Source organism: Equus przewalskii, chromosome 25, assembly GCF_037783145.1.
Source record: "Equus przewalskii isolate Varuska chromosome 25, EquPr2, whole genome shotgun sequence".
NCBI classification, from domain to species: domain Eukaryota; kingdom Metazoa; phylum Chordata; class Mammalia; order Perissodactyla; family Equidae; genus Equus; species Equus przewalskii.
In genome coordinates this window covers 36,156,757-36,173,509 of record NC_091855.1, presented here as the reverse complement: position 1 = coordinate 36,173,509, position 16,753 = coordinate 36,156,757, and the positions used below count along the sequence as shown (strand labels likewise).

Genomic DNA, 16,753 nt, shown 5'->3' with positions numbered 1-16,753 from the left:
CATCCACTCCCCTCCCTCATTCCTTGCCCCCCACCCTGTGTGCCTTGCACCAGGCTGTAGAAATGAAAGAAAAGATGTTATGAACTCTGAACTGCTTGAAAACCTCCCAAGCTACTCTCTGCCATGTGAGGACACAACGGGAAGACAGCCATGGACAAGCCACGAAGGGGCCCTCCCCAGACGCCGGCTCTGCCAGCACCCTGATCTGGGGCTTCCCAGCCTCTGGAACTCTGGGACCTCTGGCAATGCCACCTCATCAAGCAGAGGACAAGGTTGTAAGGAATGGCAGCGCCACCTAGGAACTCAGGTCGCTGACTGAGGAGCAGAGCCACACGCCAACCTGAATGCTGATCTTGGACTGGGACCTGAGAGAAATAAAGTCTGTCTTTCGTAGGCAGAAAACCCTCCCCATTCCTGCCCCCAGCACAGTCCAAGCCTTAGCATGACTCAAGAAGCTGTGCTGGCCCAGTGCCTGCCGACTCCTCCAGCCTCACTTCGCCCTCCCCACACCCTGCACTCTGGCCGCTCCTGTCTCCTGGGGCTGCCCGCTGGCTGCAGGCTTCAGTGCCACGGGCCTCAGCTCATGGTGTACCCTCTGCCGGGGATGCCCTGCACCCACCTGTGCACCTCCACAGCCTTCATCCACCAAGACTCAGGGCACAACTCCCTCCCCTCCTCCTCCTTGACCCCACCCCTCCTTCTACTCCTCCTCCCTGACCCCCTCCCCTACCCCCCTCCTCCTTCCAGACCCTATCCCTCCCTCAACCCCTCCTTCTTGACTCATCCCTCCCTCCCCTCCTCCTCCCTGACCACACCCCTCCCTCCCCCCCTCCTCCCTGACTCCACCCCTCCCTCTACCCCTCTTCCTTGACCCCATCTTTCCCCACTCACCCTCCCCGACCCCACCCCTCTGTCCGTTCCTCCCAGACCCCCCACCTTCTCCCAGTCCTCCTTCCTGGCCCCTGACACCGCCCCCCTCCCCACCCCTCCCCATGCCGTGGGGTAGTGCCTCCCCACCTGTGGAGATTGTATATCCCAGCAGCTGACACTGCTTCTGGCTCTTAGTAGGGCTCACAGCATTTAATTTGTGGCTTGAGGATAAAAATAGTAATAGTTACATTTATTGAGCATTGCCTCAAGCAGCTACTGCCCTGGACTTTCTCGGTATGTTTCCTCATTTAAGCCTTACGCCAGCCCCGTGAGGAAGGTGCTGCTTACACTCCTGACTTACAGGTGAGAAACTGGGGCACAGAGACGGGCTGAGTGAACTGCCTGGCAGTTGCCCGGACCCACAGCGGGCTGCCGGCTGCAGCACCCCTTCCAACCCCACAGTCACCGCCCCACAGAACCTGCGGAGGGAAAGGGCATTCCAGGTCCCAGAGGGACCAACGGCTCGAACGCACAGACAGGTGAGCGAGGGTGGGGGCACCAAGAGGCAGTGAGGCTGCGGATGGCATGGGGCTGACTGCAGAGGCCTCGGAGGTCCCACAAGACGCCTGGCGACCCGCCTCATGAGGTTATGCTGATTCTCCCAGGACCCACCTGCCCCTAGGGGGACGCAGAGCCCTCAGCCCACAGACACCAGACGGCCCTGGTCAGACACCAGGCCACGGGGCACCGCAGCCTGGAGATTATCTTCAGGCCCCAGCAGTCCCTCTCCTGGGACGTGTGGCACAACAGACAACTGACCCCATGGGGCCAGGCATTGGTGCTAAATATAGGCCCAGAGGCCCTGAGCGAAGGGCAGAGGCTGAGAGGCCAGCTGGCCAGACAGGAGGGGCCACAAAACAGGCCACGCACCAACACGAAAGTCCACTCTCATCCCAGGAGCCCGGCTGGCAGCGTCTGTCGCCACGGGACATCCACCCCCAGAGCATGGCCCGGGCGGTTGGCAGGCGCGGCATGTGCCCGGGTCACACGCTCGGAGGGGCCAGGCCAGGAGCGATGACAGTGCAATTCAGACAGTGCAGCCGGCCGCTTCAGTGGCACCGGGAAAATTCAAAAGGAAGGGCAGAAAAGCAAGAACAGAGAGAGAGGAAGACAATTTAAAATCTGGACCCTGCATTAGCTGAGTGAACTTAGAAATATATCTTAGGGTCTCTGAGCCTCCATCTCCTTGGGTGTGAAATGCAGACGGCCACGTCTGCCCCTCAGGACTGTGTGAGATAAACGCCTCGTCTGCTCTGCTCCAAGGTCAGCTCACCCTAGGGGTCCCTGGAGGGGCAGCCTCACTGGGGCACGTACAAGACCACATGTGTGCACGTGTGTGAGGAGAGTGTCCTTGTGCACACAGATCCACTGCAAACACGCACACTGACTGAATTCTGCCCAACAGCCAGTTCCTTTGAAATTATGCTTGATCAGAGGTTGAATTCCAGGATTCAGAGACTCTTGCGAGATCCCTGTTATCCCATTTTTTTATTTCTGATTTCGCAAATGTTTAGGTAGGCTTGACGTGGATTCCAACAGACCTACAATTAGAATTTGTATTCTCAGAGCACAAAGATATGTGGGTGGAGCGACTTACAGCTGCTCCCTCTGGCTTCTGTATTCTTAACAGGTCCACGGTGCATCTTCTTCCTCCGTTTCTCAGGGCTTCAGAGAGAGAAAGATTTGCAGAACATTCTGGTGGCTAGGCCCAAGCTCCTTCCAGTGTGTCAGGTGTCTCTCACCCAACATGTGCACACACATGTGCATACACACACATGCACCAAGAAAGAGACGGAGAGCTATACTTTTAGAAAACAAGAGACTTCAACAGTTGCTTAATATTTTTATAAGACTAGTCTGATGGCCAACTCTCCTGCCAACTGGTGGATTAAATTCACCTCTTTTCTTCACTTAAAGAATGTGCACTATGTGTGTGTTAAAGAACATGCACTATGTGTGTGCAGTGTGCATGTGAGCTAAGCATTGTCAGTGCCTGTGTGCGTGTCTGATGGCACCAGCTTCTAGCAGGGCTGAGACCTATCTAGGGCCCCTTCCCTGCTTAACGGAGAACCCCCTGGCTTCACGGAGATCACCTTCCCTCTGCCTTACTCAGACCAAGGCTGCATCTCCTCCTCCAGTGGCCTTCAGGGCTGGTATAGAAGCTGGTTCAATGAGCCCCCCTACAGCGGTCACAAGGCATTTGAAATCCAAACACTTGGTCCTCCTGAGACAGCTATTCCTGAACTCCAAGGCTGTCCTCAGGGAGCAAGGGAGAGGCCCCTGCACTCCCCCCTCCGCTCAGTGCAGACCACGTTCTACCCCTACATGTCCTCTTCCCACCCCATGCTGCCCCTCCAGCCAGGCCTTCTCCACCTCAGCACTGTGGACATCTGGACCATTAATTCCGTGTTGGGGAGGCTGTGCTTTGCACTGTGAGATGTTTAGAAGCATCCCCAGCCTCTACCCACCAGATGCCAGTAGCGCCCCCCACCCTTAGTTGTGGCTACCAGAATGTCTCCAGGTATTGTCAAATGTCCCTGGGGGAAAACTGTCCCAAGTCAAGAACCACTGTGTTCAACCAACCACCATCCCCTCTGTCTCCATTGGGAAGTTTAAGCTAATAACAACCTCTAACATTTACAAGACTTCATTCTAAGGAAGATTATACATATGTAAGTCTTTAGATATATATGTAAGCCTTAGTCTTTATTCTAAAGAAGATATATATATATTTTAGTCCTTGCTACCTTCCTGTGAAGTATGGGTACCACCATTTTCCCTCCGTTTTATAGATCAGGAAGCCAGTGCTCAGAGAGGTTAAGCCAGTTGTCCAAGGTCATACAGCTAGCAAGTGCTGGAGCTGGCAGATGACTCCAGAATCTGGGCTCTTAGCCACTGGGCTCCACAGGGGGATCTGTGGCAGACACTTTACAAGCGATTCTGTGCTAAAGGAGTGGCCCCAGCCTGACCTCCTGGAGTGGGAACAAGGAGGCACGATGACATCGACACCCAAATTGCCTGTGCTTGAAGCCTCCACTGCTCAACAGGGCTTGTGGTCTGTTGCAAACCAGGATTGCCATGCCCCCAAGCATTTCTTGGAGTCTCCAGGGGGCAGCAGGCATCTTAAATGTGCCCAGGAGGAAGCCCGGCCTGCCTTCTGGGCTCGATTCCCTCTAGTGTGTTGGGGTTTCTGTCACTTACCCCAATGACTTGGGTTTTAGGGTGTACGGCATGAGTATCAACACTCCAGTCACACCATAAGCCTGGGAGGGAGCTGCAGAAAAGCACCGAACGGGTTTCTGGAAGCTCTGGCTTCTGCAAAGCCTTGACAGAGCCTCTCACTCTCCAGGCTTGGTCTCCCCTCCTCAGAAGAAGGAACTTGGAGCAGATGAGCCCTGAGGACCTTTAGTTCTGACATCCTTTGCTGGTCTGCTCCTTCAGCTCTCATGGGACAGAGGCTGTGTGGGCAGAGGTGTCACCATTGCCAGTCCAGGCAAGACCCAGGAGGGCCTTGGTGACTCCATCCGAACAGCAGGATGATAACACCTCCCTCACAGGACGGCCATGCAGGTGCCCGGACCCCAGGAAGAGATGGTAAATCGGGGCGCCTGTCCATCCCTTCCCACCCCCAGGATGTTGGGACCCCTGGTCCTCCACTGTGTCCCCAGACCTGCCCCACACTCAGAACCCAGGTCCTCCTCACCAGAGCAAGCCCAAGGCCTTCCCCAGCGCTGGGGCTGGCTGACACCTGTGTGATGTCACATCACTGGCCACTTTGGGTCCTGAGGAGCAAGGCCGAGGTGAGAGCTGAAACCTGAGAGCAGACAGCTGCCGTTTGGCTGGCTGCCCCTGCAGAGGTGCCAAATGGGTAAAGCTGCGTATCTGGAGCAGCCACTTGGCTCCCCGCGAGCTCTGCCTCCAGAGTGCTGGGCCAGGGCCTGCACTCAAGAGGCATCTGCCTTCCAATCTCCACTGCAGTCATGGAAGGAATGGGGCCCCAGACCTCGTCCCAGCTTCATCCGGATGGCGAGGGGCCGGCCAGGAGCTGCTGTGTCCAGCAGGACATGCCGTGTCTGACACAGCCAGTGGCTACTCCTGGGGAAGGAGGGCGGGCCTGCTACGTGCTGGTCTTGTTTAGGAGGGGCCCTTCCCGCCAGCTGAAAGGCAAGAGAAAGCTCCCAGCTCTGCTCTGAATGCATTTACACTCATGGAAAACCTGTTGCCAACAGCTAACTTGGGTTTAACTTCGTTCTCAGATTCCCAAGTAGGACTCAGGCACGGCGAGATCCAGCAAGGAATGGGCTGGAATTATCTGACACCAGTGCCCCTGCTGGAACCAGGAGGAGTGCTAACTCAGACTGCATGCTGATGGCATCTCCCAGCAAGGAAGATATCGTCTGCACAGGGCTGACGAAGCATGCCCCAAGCATGTTCCCACCAGGCCCAGGACACCCTCCAGGGGCAAGACTCTCCCTGGAGAAGGTCAGAGCTCACAGGCAGAAGGCGCTGGGGCTACAGGTTTCTGCTGCCTGTGGCTCCTTTCAAGGGCTGAAACTCCGGAACAGAGCAAGACAACCTTACTATGCCCCCCTTGGGGCGGGAATAACTCGGTGGCTGCCAGCGGAGGATGGTTGGCGATTTGTACAAGGCAGGCATGGGGTTTAGAGCTGTGAGGCTGGCTGAGGCCATGGCTCTGCCATCCTCTCTGTCCTGGCCACTCTTCTCTGAGGGGTCAGTCATGGCCCAGAAGGCCCCAGCTGGCTGCAAACAGCCTGTCCCACACTTGAGTTTGCACCTCAAATCTGCTAATTTTGATGGAAATCCTTCTAAGATCCCATTGGTCCTCCCTTTCCATGCATGTGGGCTGTTGGAAATAATGGGGCCAGGACCAGATAGCCCTTTGCCAGTCCTAGGGGCCCTGCAGGGTGGTGAAGCCTCATCCTGTGGGTGTCACCCCCACATCTAGGATGTCGACAGGGTGTGGGGCTGACCTGCCCTTCTCGCCCATCTTGGGGTTGAGTGATATGCCCTCTCTCTGCTCCCTATACGTGGAGAAGACCGTCTGTCTTCTCTCCCTGGAGTTTGCCTTGGTGCCCTGAGCTGGGAGGTTGAGGGGGGTCCAGATTGCTCCCCAGGAAAGGTACTGTCGGTCGGCCCAGCCCACAGGGCATAGCACCCGTTTTAAAGAGATGAGGAGAGGCCGGGACTCCTCTGCCTTCTCCTGGCTCCTTCTTTCCCTTCCAAAGATGCGCCTTCTTCCCTCCAGGGACTTGGGGCCTTTGTGGGCCCTCCCCACCCCTGCCGTCTGCCCTCTGTCCACCCCGCTGCAGAACACTGCCCAGGGTGAATGTCGGACTCTTGTCTGTTCCTCTTCATCTCCTGAAACCAAAATAAACTGATACACGAGGCAGCCAGGGCCGGGGGCCAGGAGCCGAGGCCGCAGGGCACTGCTTTTAGCAGGTGGTGTCCCAGCGCTGGGTCTGAGCCGTCCCAGGACTTGGCACTGACCCACAACCCAGCTCCACCCCACCCTCAACTGGCTCTTCCTCTCCCCTCTCTCTTTCTCTCCTTCCTGGAAGAGATGTCATTGTCATAAGGAAAATGTGCTGGTATTGGCATCCTCTCTGGGCCCCACGAGGTGTGGGACACTATGAATGCCTCCCCAGCACACACACACACACATACACACACACACCTTTATTCATGGGAATTCAGATTAAAACAAACATGGAGGGAAGCTTGGAAGGGAGAGGCCTGATATGTGTGTGTGCACGCACATGTGTGTGTGTTTGTGTGTGTGTGGCCAAGAGCCAGGCTGAGGCTGGCAGACAGTGCCATGACCCTCCCCAGTTCAGACCCAGGAGCTGTGAGCACATACATTCAACAGCTGTTTAAGAGCACCCACTGTGTGCCAGGCACTGTTGTAGGCACTGACACACAGCAGTGAAAAGAAAGACTATTCTAGATGGGAGAGACATGCAATAAACAAAATACAGATATATGATAGGTAAGGGGGATGATGAGCACTCTGGAGAAAAATAAAGCAGGATATGAGGCTGGAGAGTGGGGAGGGGAGAGTCTATTTAGGATCCAGAGAGTAGGGTCCCCCTGGGCCATGCATGAGCCCTGCAGGCTTTCTCTGGGTGGTCACATCCTGCTTGCTGCTCCCCCCCAGCTGTTTGGTTTCTGCCTCTGCCTATTTCTGTCCCGTAAAACCCTCCCGGGGGACTGTTCCTCAGGGCCAGCTCTGGGGCCTTGTAGGAGGGCTCCAGAGATCACTGAGGCCGGGGCTTCTCAGATGCTTGACGCAATTTGACGTTCAAATTAAAACTGCAATGAGATACCACTCAGGCCCGCCAGAATGGATAATATGAAAAAAGATGGAAAATACCAAGTGTTGGGCAGGATACGGAGCAGCTGGAACTCTTGCGCGCGGCTGGCAGGAATGTAAATTGGTACAACACCTTTGGGAAATTGTGTGGCATTTACTCCAGCTGAGCATATACCCGCCCTATGATCCAGCGATTCCCACCTTGGGTGTATACCCCACAGAAACGGGCGCGCAGATCCACCAAATTAATGTTCTAAAATATTCATAGCTACACTCTTCAGCATTGCCCCAAACCGGGACCCACCCAAATGTCCACCAACAGTAGGATGGATAAACTGTGATGTATTTGTAGTGTGGAATACTATGCAGCCGCGAGAAGGAACAATCTGTAACTACATGAAACGATATGGGTGGATCTCACAGTAAACTGATGAACGAAAGAGGACACAGGTGTGGCTCCACTCACGCGAAGTTCAGAACAATCTGTGCCGCCGGAGGGCCGGAGGGCAGTCACCCCTGGCGGGAAGTGGTGGGTGGTGGTGTAGAGGCGAGGGCGGGGACCAAAGAGGCTTCTTGGGTTCTGCTAATAGTCTCTCTTTGATGTGGATGCCGGGTGTGTTCAGTTCGTGAAATGCAATGGAGCTGGACACTTAGGACACGCGCGCTTTTCTGTGGGTCTATTACACTTTAATAAAAAGTTTAAGGAATCAGTGCTGTTTGGGCCTCTCTGTGGAAGAGGCAGGCATAGGTATGTTTAGTAGGATGCTAACGTGCAGCTAGGATTGGGAACTGCCGAGTTAGCCCAACCTGTTCATTTTGTAGGTTAGCAACCCGCGATGTCAACACACAGGCCGACCTATCGGTCTCAGGCTCTGCAGACCTTTACTCGCAGCAGCAGCAACCCCCAACTATGATGAATTAAGAACCTGGGGAAAAACAAATATTCATCAGTTTGTATTGGTAGCCCTGTGGGGCTCCTTGTTCTGCTCCAACATTTGGATTCCCCATTACATGGGGAACTGTGGCTAAAAGCACTGACTTTGTGTCAGGCAGATCTGGTTGAGATTGCTAAACCAACACTTATAGCTGTGGGATTATGGACAATCTCCCAACCTCTCTGAGCCTCGGTTTCCTCATCTGTGAGATGGGGGTGATGAGAGCACTTGCTGGGACGGTGGTATGAGTGTAGCAGGCTGCTGTCCCAAATTAGTCCATGTGTGCCTGGCCAGCCCCGCTCCTCCTCTGCCCACCCCCAACACCCTTTCTGTTCCCTGTGACTCTTCACTCACCGTCTGGGCTCTTGGTTTCCGAAAGCTGAGTGCAGGCAGAAGGCCACAGGGTTTGGTGTGAGTTTCTCCAGCTCCCTCGACTACAAGAGGTTTTTCTGGTCTGAGAGGGAGAGGCGAGGCAGAGGGCCACCCAGGAAGGAGCCCTGTGCCTGCCCAGGGCCCACCACCTCCCAGGCCAAGTCTGGGGAGGGGTCTGGGATGTGTAGAGAGCCCCTCCCCCCACAGGGAGCCCAGGGAAGCAGTGGGGCTCAGGGACACACTCCATGGAGTCACCTAGAACTTCTTACCACCGAGGAAAATCCCCACACAGTGAAGAGAATAGGACAGCCCCTCTGGGCCCTTCTCTCACACCCCCACCATGGCACATGGTCTGGGAGGGGCAGAGTGTGAGCTAACCTTGAGGGACCACCAGCCACAGCAGCCTGGGGGGACTGTCCCAGACCTCTAGAACCTTGATCCGACCCCAGGACACCCTGTATTGTCTGAGATTTATTCCAGCTGGACTATTCCCAGTGAGTGGAAAGGCATCCTGAAGTTCTCCTGAGTTTGAGTTGATAAGAAATCATGCAGTGGGGTCAAAAATCCAATATCCTCCAAGGGGAATGGGCCCTTGAAATTGATAGTTTTTTCTGCTTAAAGGAATAGACCAAGTGACATTTCCAGCTCCCTGCAACCTGAGATCTGAGCGCATATGTGGGCATGTAAGCGTCTGACAGCATGCAGGGAGCATCCTGGATGCTCAGTGCGTGTGGCTCTGTGTGTATTTCCTGTGCCACCTGACACGGACATTTTGTGCCATTCAATCTATTCCAGAAACAGGGGTTGTCCCTTCCCTGGCCCTGGAGGAAGGGCTCCTGTCCACCGTGCGCCTCTGCCCAGGGCTCCCCCACACGCTTGTTTGTTTGTTTGTTCCCCTGCCCTTTGTAGCTCCAGCCCCACCTACAGCATCCAGCAGCCGGATACCCGGATCCCCGGTCCCTCCAAACATCAGGTTCTGCACTTGCTATGCGCCCAGCGACTCCTGCAAAGGTCCCTACACAGAATCCCTCCGTCCCTTTCTCCCTCTCTATCTCCTTCTCTCAAATTCAGTCCATCCTCCTTCCTGCCTCCCCTCCTTTTCTTCCTTTGTCCTCCAGAGAGCTCTCAGTCTCCCTTCTTCCTCTCCTCTTTCCCACCCTCCCTGTCTCTCCTCCTTCCTTTTATTTCTCTCCCCTCCATCTCTCCTCTCACGTTCACTTCCCTCCCTCTCTTTCTTCCAGTCCATGCTGTCTCTCTCTCTCTCTCTCTCTCTCTCTCGTACTTCATTTTCTCTCCCCCTTTCAGCTCTTAGCTTATCATGGTGCCTCTCCCCCTTGTCGTCTCTGCTTTTTCCAATTTTCTTTTCTTCTTTCCTTTCTTCTCTGTATTTATGCCTCAGCCTCTCTCTCTCTTTTCTCCGCTCTCTTCTTTTTCCTTCTTTCTCTGTCATCTCTTTCCATTTTTCCTCATTCTCTTTCCCCTTCTCATCTCTCCCACACTTTCTTTCTCCCTCATTCTTATCTCTTTATCTCCCAGTTCTGTGTCTCTGTCACCATCTCTGTCTCTCACCCTCTGCATCTCTCTCCTCTCTTGCTCCCTCCTGGGTCGTTCCAGAAACATACCCATATATGGCCTCCATGCCAAGGATCACAAATGATGACGTCACGTGAGGGCCCACGCTCTGAGATGCTCTCTGAAGTGAGGTCCGGAATTGATGCACCCAGAGGATCTGAAGGCAGGATCGCAGCTTCCTCGGTACAATCTTCAAACAGGAAATCTGAGACTCATAACATCTTATAGTTTGGCTCGCCATCGCTGGTCATGCGGTGGGCCCGAAATAAACTCCCTGCTTCAAAGGAGAGCGTTTCAGAACTGCCTGGCAGAGCAGCCAGAAGCTCAGGGCCAGGGCAGAAGGAAAACTCAGGGAGCATGTTCTGAATTAAGACACTCTCAAGAAAATCCTTTCTATTATCCCTGAACTGTACCCTTGTTTCAGAGCCTAACAGGTAATGCATGCTTTCAACTTTCTTATACAGACCTGGAGAAAGGCGGTCTGGCTGACTGGGACCGAAACCTCTGCAGCGCTGCCTCGTAACCTCTTACAGACAAACTCCTTCCTTGTGTCTCCCCGTCTCTGCTATTCTGTCTGCATGCTGGTGACTTTCATTTTGGACTTGGGGGACATAGAATCAGCCGTTCGCATGTATTTATCCGTTCTTCTGGAGGACTCTTGCTCCGGATATCACGCTGCTGTGCACTTCTAAAAATGGAAATGCGAAAGCAGTTATCAATGATGCTATTGTTGGTGCCATAGGCCTCGGGCGATGTCTGTGTCAGACAAACGGCTTTCAGAAATGCTTTTAGGTTGAGTGAGTAGATAGATATTTTCATGCATGGGGGCGTCAATTCCATGTGACATTTATGGAGTGCCTATGTGGGCGCCGTGTTGTGGGGGCGACAGCAACCAAGGGGCCGAGGGATGTACCTGCAAGCCTTGGGGTTTAGGGGAAGAAATAGAATTTGTAAACAAAACTATGATTCAATGTAAAGAATGAGAAATGTCACGTGAAAGTTAAGGCTGTGGAAATGTGACAACACCTCGTGTGTGTGTGTGTGTGTGAGTGTGAGCATGAAGGCACAGTCAAGGAGGCAGCGGCCTTTGAAAGGATGGATGGGATGCCATCAGGCAGAGGGGTGGGGAGAGGGACCTCCAGGTGGAGTGGCAGCTCAGGCAAAGGCAGTCATGTCACGGTGGGTCTGGGGTGTCAGTGGGAAGAGCAGTGCAGCCTCGGCAAAGGGTCCGGAAGGTGAGAAGTTGGGGAGAGCTGGAGGGGAAGCTGGGGGAAGATGCAGCTCCTGCCAGGCCAGGCAAGATGATGGAACAGTTTCTGATCGATTTTTTTTTTTTTTTTTTTTGAGCAGAGGAGGGGTAAGCAGGGCCTTGGCAGCTCCTCAGGACGTCAGGGGAATGGACCGGAATGAGGAGTAGGAAGGTAGCAACTCTTAGGGAGGACAAGTAAATGATGGAGCCCTAGGCAGGGCAGACGCTGAGCCCCTTGCACAGGACGGAAGAGCTCTCCTCACCAAGGAGAGGCTCGTATGTGAGGAGGGATTGAGGGACTTCACAGGGGTCCAGCCAGAGCCAGCTGGGGCCAGCACACCAGCCGCAGCCCCTGACCTCTGCCATCAGAAGCCTGGGGCAGAGCATAGGGAGGCAGCCAGTGGCAGACGCTCTAGTCACTTCCAAAACAGTTGGATGTGTCCTGACAGCTGGTGGCAGGCCTGTTTACAGCACGGCCTCCTCGAGGAGCTGGCAGCTGCCTGCACCTGGCACCGTTAAAGTTTGCATCATCGGTTCTTGCACAAACAGGCCAGGAACGAGTGCCTCGTGGGGGGCGCCCGCCTCCTCCTTCCTGGGGTGGGGGCCCCATATAATCCACCCTTGATGATCTTACGATGAATAATAACGCAACGGATATCTGTGAGCATTCGCTGAGCACTTACTAAGAGCCAGGCACCAGCCCCCTGCTTGCGGCAATGTCTCTGTTGCTTCTTTTCGAGGGCATCGTGAGTAAGAGGTGATGGTTGCTCCCATTTTCCAGATGTGGAAACTGAGGTTCTAGAGGGTAAGGATCTGGCCTAAAGCAGACAGCTGGGAGGTGGTGGAGGAATCCGGCCTGGCCTCTTGGTCTCCAGTGCCCACGGTCAAAGCAGCGGCCTCCCGCGGCCTCCTGGGGGACGTGCACAGCGGTAAACGGACCCGTCCTGGCACGGCCAAGGCATCATAAGGTGCCCGTATATTGTGGACAGGCTAGATCCAAGAGAATCTTCTCGAAGGAGGCACAAAAATATCTCTGGGCCCGCCCAGTGTCCCTCCATTTCTGAGCTGCAGAGTGTCAGGCTGCCCGGAGGAGGCAGCCATCACAGGACTGGTTTGTGTCTCTACTTCTCATCAGCAGCAGCTTCTTTGGGACTAATTAAAGCCCAGGAACAGAAATGAAGCTGTTGAGGGCTTTATGGTTGAGGGAAACGTTTCAGGGAAGCGATAGAGATGTAGAAGTAAAATGACCCCTAACCTGCTTGAATTTTTTAAAGAAAAGGACACAGACGAGAGGCGTGGAAAAGAGTGGGAAAAGAGGGCAAGCACAGAGAAGAGAAAAAGATTTAAATAAAGGCAAGAGAGGGAAAAAACAGAAAGGAGAAAGGTGCTAGCTGATTCTGGTGTGATCTCGATTGAAAGATTTCCAGCCAGCCCCTCAGCGGGCCTGGGTGACGGGGGCTTCTGGGGGGAGCTCCCGTGCCCAGCTTGAGTCTTCCGACTCTGCAGCCCGGAGCTAGAACCCCCTGCCACCCAGGGACAAGGGGAGGGTCCTTGTTCTCCTGGTGCCCAGATCAGGGCTGGGCAAGGCTTCGAGGGGCAGGGGCAGCAGCTGGGGGAGGTTCAGATCGTATCAACCAGCCCCGCCCCACCTCACCCCCTCCCCAGGCTGCTGGCACAGATGGCGGAGCCCGGCATTCGCTGAGCCCTGGGCAGGAACTGGGTCAGGGGCCTAGAATCCCGCGTCCAGACCTGTATGGAGCCAAGCCTTGCTGATGGGTCTCGCTGCCGCAGGAAAAGGACAGGGAGGTGGACCGAGAGGGGTGTGGGAGGGGGCTAGTTGTGCTGGGGCCGGACCACGGCAGGGCCAGGAGGTGAGAGAAGGGCCCTCCACTTGGGAGGCTGAGGTAAAGGTGACCCATAGGCCTGGAGACTCAATAGCTTGGGACCCAAAGAAATAAAATGGAAACTTGGCATTTGTTGATGCTTTTCTTAGCTGGTGCTCGTGGCACCGCCTCAGACTGTGGGCCTTTGGGCCTGTGTGGAATTTGTGCTTCCCCTGGAAAACAGAATATTTTCTGCCAAAGAAACAGGAAAGCAATCCCCTCCCCGACTTTTGTCCACCCTCTCTTCCTCTCACTCTCTCCTCCTGTTTCTAGTGGCTTCCTCAATGTACACCAACAGATAAATAAACTACCAAGACTTGCCGTGAGGGGCCCAGACCACTTGGGAGAGATTCACCCAGATTCAGGTCAGCAAGGGCTCTCACCTCCATGTGAGATGGAGCCTCAGTCTCCCCCTCTGTGCAAGGGGCACACCATGTCCATGTGGGGGTGTGGTGCAGCAGGAGCGGGGCCAGCTCTAGACAGGTTCAAATCCCCGGTCATCACCTCCTACCTGGATGACCTTGGGCCAGTCACCCTTTCTCAGGACCTCAACTTCCCCTCCATACAACAGGGAGACGAGCCCATGTTGTGGGGTTGACGGAGGACTGCAGCCCCGAGCAGATCCCCTGGGGAACGCCCAGCAACCCTGTCCAACCTCAGAAGCCTAAGGTCCTGGCGCCTGAGGGAAGCCAGGAGCTTGTCACCAGCATCAAAGGATCCGGGATTAGCAGAGCTGGGAGCAGCTTTTCGGGATCTTTAGAGTCCGAACAAAAGGCTCAACCCCCAGCAGCTGCGAGGCCCTGGACACCAGCAGCCAGAAGCCTGTCAGCACTGCCTCTTTCAAGGGCCCCCCAGGGCTCTGACCTGGGCCCCTCCTGGGGCACCAAGCAAGGGGGTCTAGATCCCACGCCCCCTGCTCCCCAAGGCCAGCTCACCCCTTAGCCCGAGCAGAAACTTCCAGAGTAACTAACCCCTGGCCGCCACCCTAAATATTCAGCATCAGAGGGTCTGATGAGAAGAGGAACAGGCAGGCCTGTTCCCAGCCCCCTCTGCCACTTACAATGTGGGCCTCAGTCTCTCCATCTGCACGATGGGGAGAATCCTACTGCCTCTCCCACCAGTGTTGAGAGGGTCAAAAGGCACGGCACCTGAAAGCAGCCAGGAAGCAGGACAGGGACCCACAAGCTCCAGGTATTTTTATGGCTCAGGTTTTAAAGCCATAGGACCCAAGAAGCGGGGAGAACATTTCAATGGTTCTCAGCCACGAGCCCTCCAGCTGGAATTGTGTCCTCAAATTTCCTAGGACCTGTCTGGATCCCAGGGGAATGGCTGATCAGAAAGATAAGCTTCAATATCAACTTATGGGGCATTGCAAGGAATTGGGTTGAGGACGGTGGAGGCCAAGGAACCGCCCGGGTCAATTCCCTACTTCCTCACATGACCCCAGGCTAGCCCAAGTAGCCATGACCTCAGGCCAAGGGGCATGTGACGTTTGGGAGAACCTGAAACTTTTGAAATAAACAAGTAGAGAGCATATTATCTACATACATATACACACATGTAATAGAGACACACATAGACATATATATAGTTTTTTTGAATATACATATATCGCCCTGAGTTTAACTTGGGCTTTTACTCAAAGCTTACAAAACAGGTGGAGACCGCTGTTGGTTACATGAGATGAGGACTAGGCGTGAAGTCAGAAGATGCAGCCTCCAGTCTCTTCCATGTTGGGTTCTTCCCCATGTGCCTCAGTTTCCTCAGCTGTAGAATGGGAATAACAATACCCTTATCACAGATTTATCACGTGGCTCAAAGTAACAAGGCATGCGAGAGCATAAATTACCTGCAAGGGGGGCGTGGTGGTGGCGGTTCTCCGAGAACCTGTCGTAGTGACCTGAGGTGACAGATGGGCCTGACCTGTGGTGCTCCACCTAAGGGCTGAATTGAATGGTCCACACTCCATGGTCACACCTAAAAAACACACGTAGACCCTCACTGAGACACTTACATGACACTTGCTATGTGCCCGCCTCTGTTCCATGAATGGAGTCCTTGCTGGGCATCCACGGTCGTCATCTGTCGTTCATGTGGTCCACACATATTCAAAGCCGGGGTTAGGAGAAGTGCAGTGGGACGGGCCATGTGTCCTTCCAGCGTTCCCAGGACAGCAGGTCGTGTGAACAGGAAGGGAGGAGGGGGCCGGAGGGGCCCTGGGAATGGGGGATTGGGGATGAGGGGGCAGAGCGCATCCTGCACCAGGCTGGGCTGGGGGAGGGCGTGGAGGTCTCCTTCCTCCCCAAGCTCTGGCCCCATGACTGACCCATGGGCCCAATCAGCGGGACTCTGCAGGGTCCCCCGGGCAGCCCGGGACCACCAGGGGGTCTGATGGCCACAGCCTTACCTCTTGACCACAGCTGTCCAGAGAAGGCCAGCTCACTGTCATTCTCACGCTTGCTCTTTTTAAATGGAGGAGAGTGTGGGAGGAGCCACATCCCTCAGACTGGGCTCCCTGGAAACCGCCAACTGGGGACGAGTTCCAGGTGCACAGTGTCCCAGCAGGGTGGGTCAGAGCAGAGAACAGCGGCATTTTGGGAGCCGTAGAATAATGTGAGCAGGCTTTCGTGGGTCACTGGCTGTGTGCCGGGCGCCCTGCTCCCCATTTATATACATTACCACATTTAATCTAACACCTCCACAGGCTCGATACTATTATTATCTCCATTTTACAGATGGGTAAAGTGAGGCACCGAGGGTGGCAGTGACCTGCTCCCCATCACATGGCCTGTAGGTGGCAGAGCCAGGGTTGAACTCAGGCAGTCGGAGACCAGCAGCTCCACCATCTACCACGCAATTATCTTCTCAGTAAGAGCTATGCTTCCAAGGTTTGACCCTATCATTCATTCGCCTGTCCAGGCAGCACTTATTAAACACCTACTGTGTACCTGGCCTTGGGTTGTGTCCTGGGGTTGCGACACGAATGACACAGTCCTGCTCTTCAGAAGTTTCCGGATTCTCCAGGGACACAGGCCCATAGCAGGCAGTCAGAGCAACAGAACGGTGAGGGGTGCACTTGGAGGCAGCTCAAATGCCGTGGCCGTCAGATCCAGAAGGCTTCCTGGTGGAGGAGATCTAGGAACTGTGTCTGGATGGAGGACTAGCCAGGTGATGGCACAGGGAAGGGAAGGCAGATCAGTGGCAATGTGGGCTCCATCTACAACAGCCTGAGGACAGGAGGTGGCTTGTCCAGGGTCGCACTCCCCACTCCCGACTGAGCCTCTGGCTGAAGGGAGCTTGGGGTGCTAGAGGACGGCCGCCAGCCCTTCCTCTTGCCCTCCACCTTCCCAGCCCTGCCCCCACCCCCAGATTTCCTGATAAGACAGTCAGGGAGCCACTCCTCCCACTGCAGCCCCCAGACAGCCACAGAGACGCCCCCCCAGCTCCTAGGCAGCCCCTGGATGTTGGTGAGCCTGGATTG

The 16,753-nt window shown here is 55.0% G+C and overlaps 1 protein-coding gene and 3 long non-coding RNA genes across 7 annotated transcripts in view; 2 read left to right on the top strand and 2 right to left on the bottom strand.

Moving 5' to 3' along the window:
- The first annotated feature begins 1,022 nt into the window (after positions 1–1,022).
- LOC103564836 (uncharacterized) lies at positions 1,023–7,971 on the top strand. 2 transcript variants are annotated; one of them, XR_011532959.1, is made up of 3 exons: positions 1,023–1,409; positions 4,280–4,524; positions 5,187–7,971. It is a non-coding gene; the product is annotated as an uncharacterized lncRNA (long non-coding RNA). The 2 variants fall into 2 exon arrangements; XR_548163.2 differs by having other exon boundaries at positions 1,095–1,233.
- Positions 7,927–10,850, bottom strand: LOC139079371 (uncharacterized). The gene is made up of 4 exons (XR_011532958.1): positions 10,607–10,850; positions 10,191–10,414; positions 8,551–8,630; positions 7,927–8,187 (listed from the first exon to the last, which is right to left on the bottom strand). It is a non-coding gene; the product is annotated as an uncharacterized lncRNA (long non-coding RNA).
- The window catches only part of ASB2 (ankyrin repeat and SOCS box containing 2), a 44,149-nt gene continuing 37,677 nt past the window's right edge, over positions 10,282–16,753 (top strand). For 2 of the 3 annotated variants that reach the window (XM_070594006.1, XM_070594005.1), the window contains exon 1: positions 10,411–10,574. The gene's annotated coding sequence lies outside the window, so the exon portion shown is untranslated. Of the gene's footprint in view, positions 10,575–16,753 lie in introns of all 3 variants that reach the window. The other variant, XM_070594004.1, reaches the window with a different exon arrangement.
- LOC139079372 (uncharacterized) lies at positions 14,851–15,740 on the bottom strand. Its single transcript, XR_011532960.1, has 3 exons — positions 15,680–15,740; positions 15,122–15,249; positions 14,851–15,039 (listed from the first exon to the last, which is right to left on the bottom strand). It is a non-coding gene; the product is annotated as an uncharacterized lncRNA (long non-coding RNA).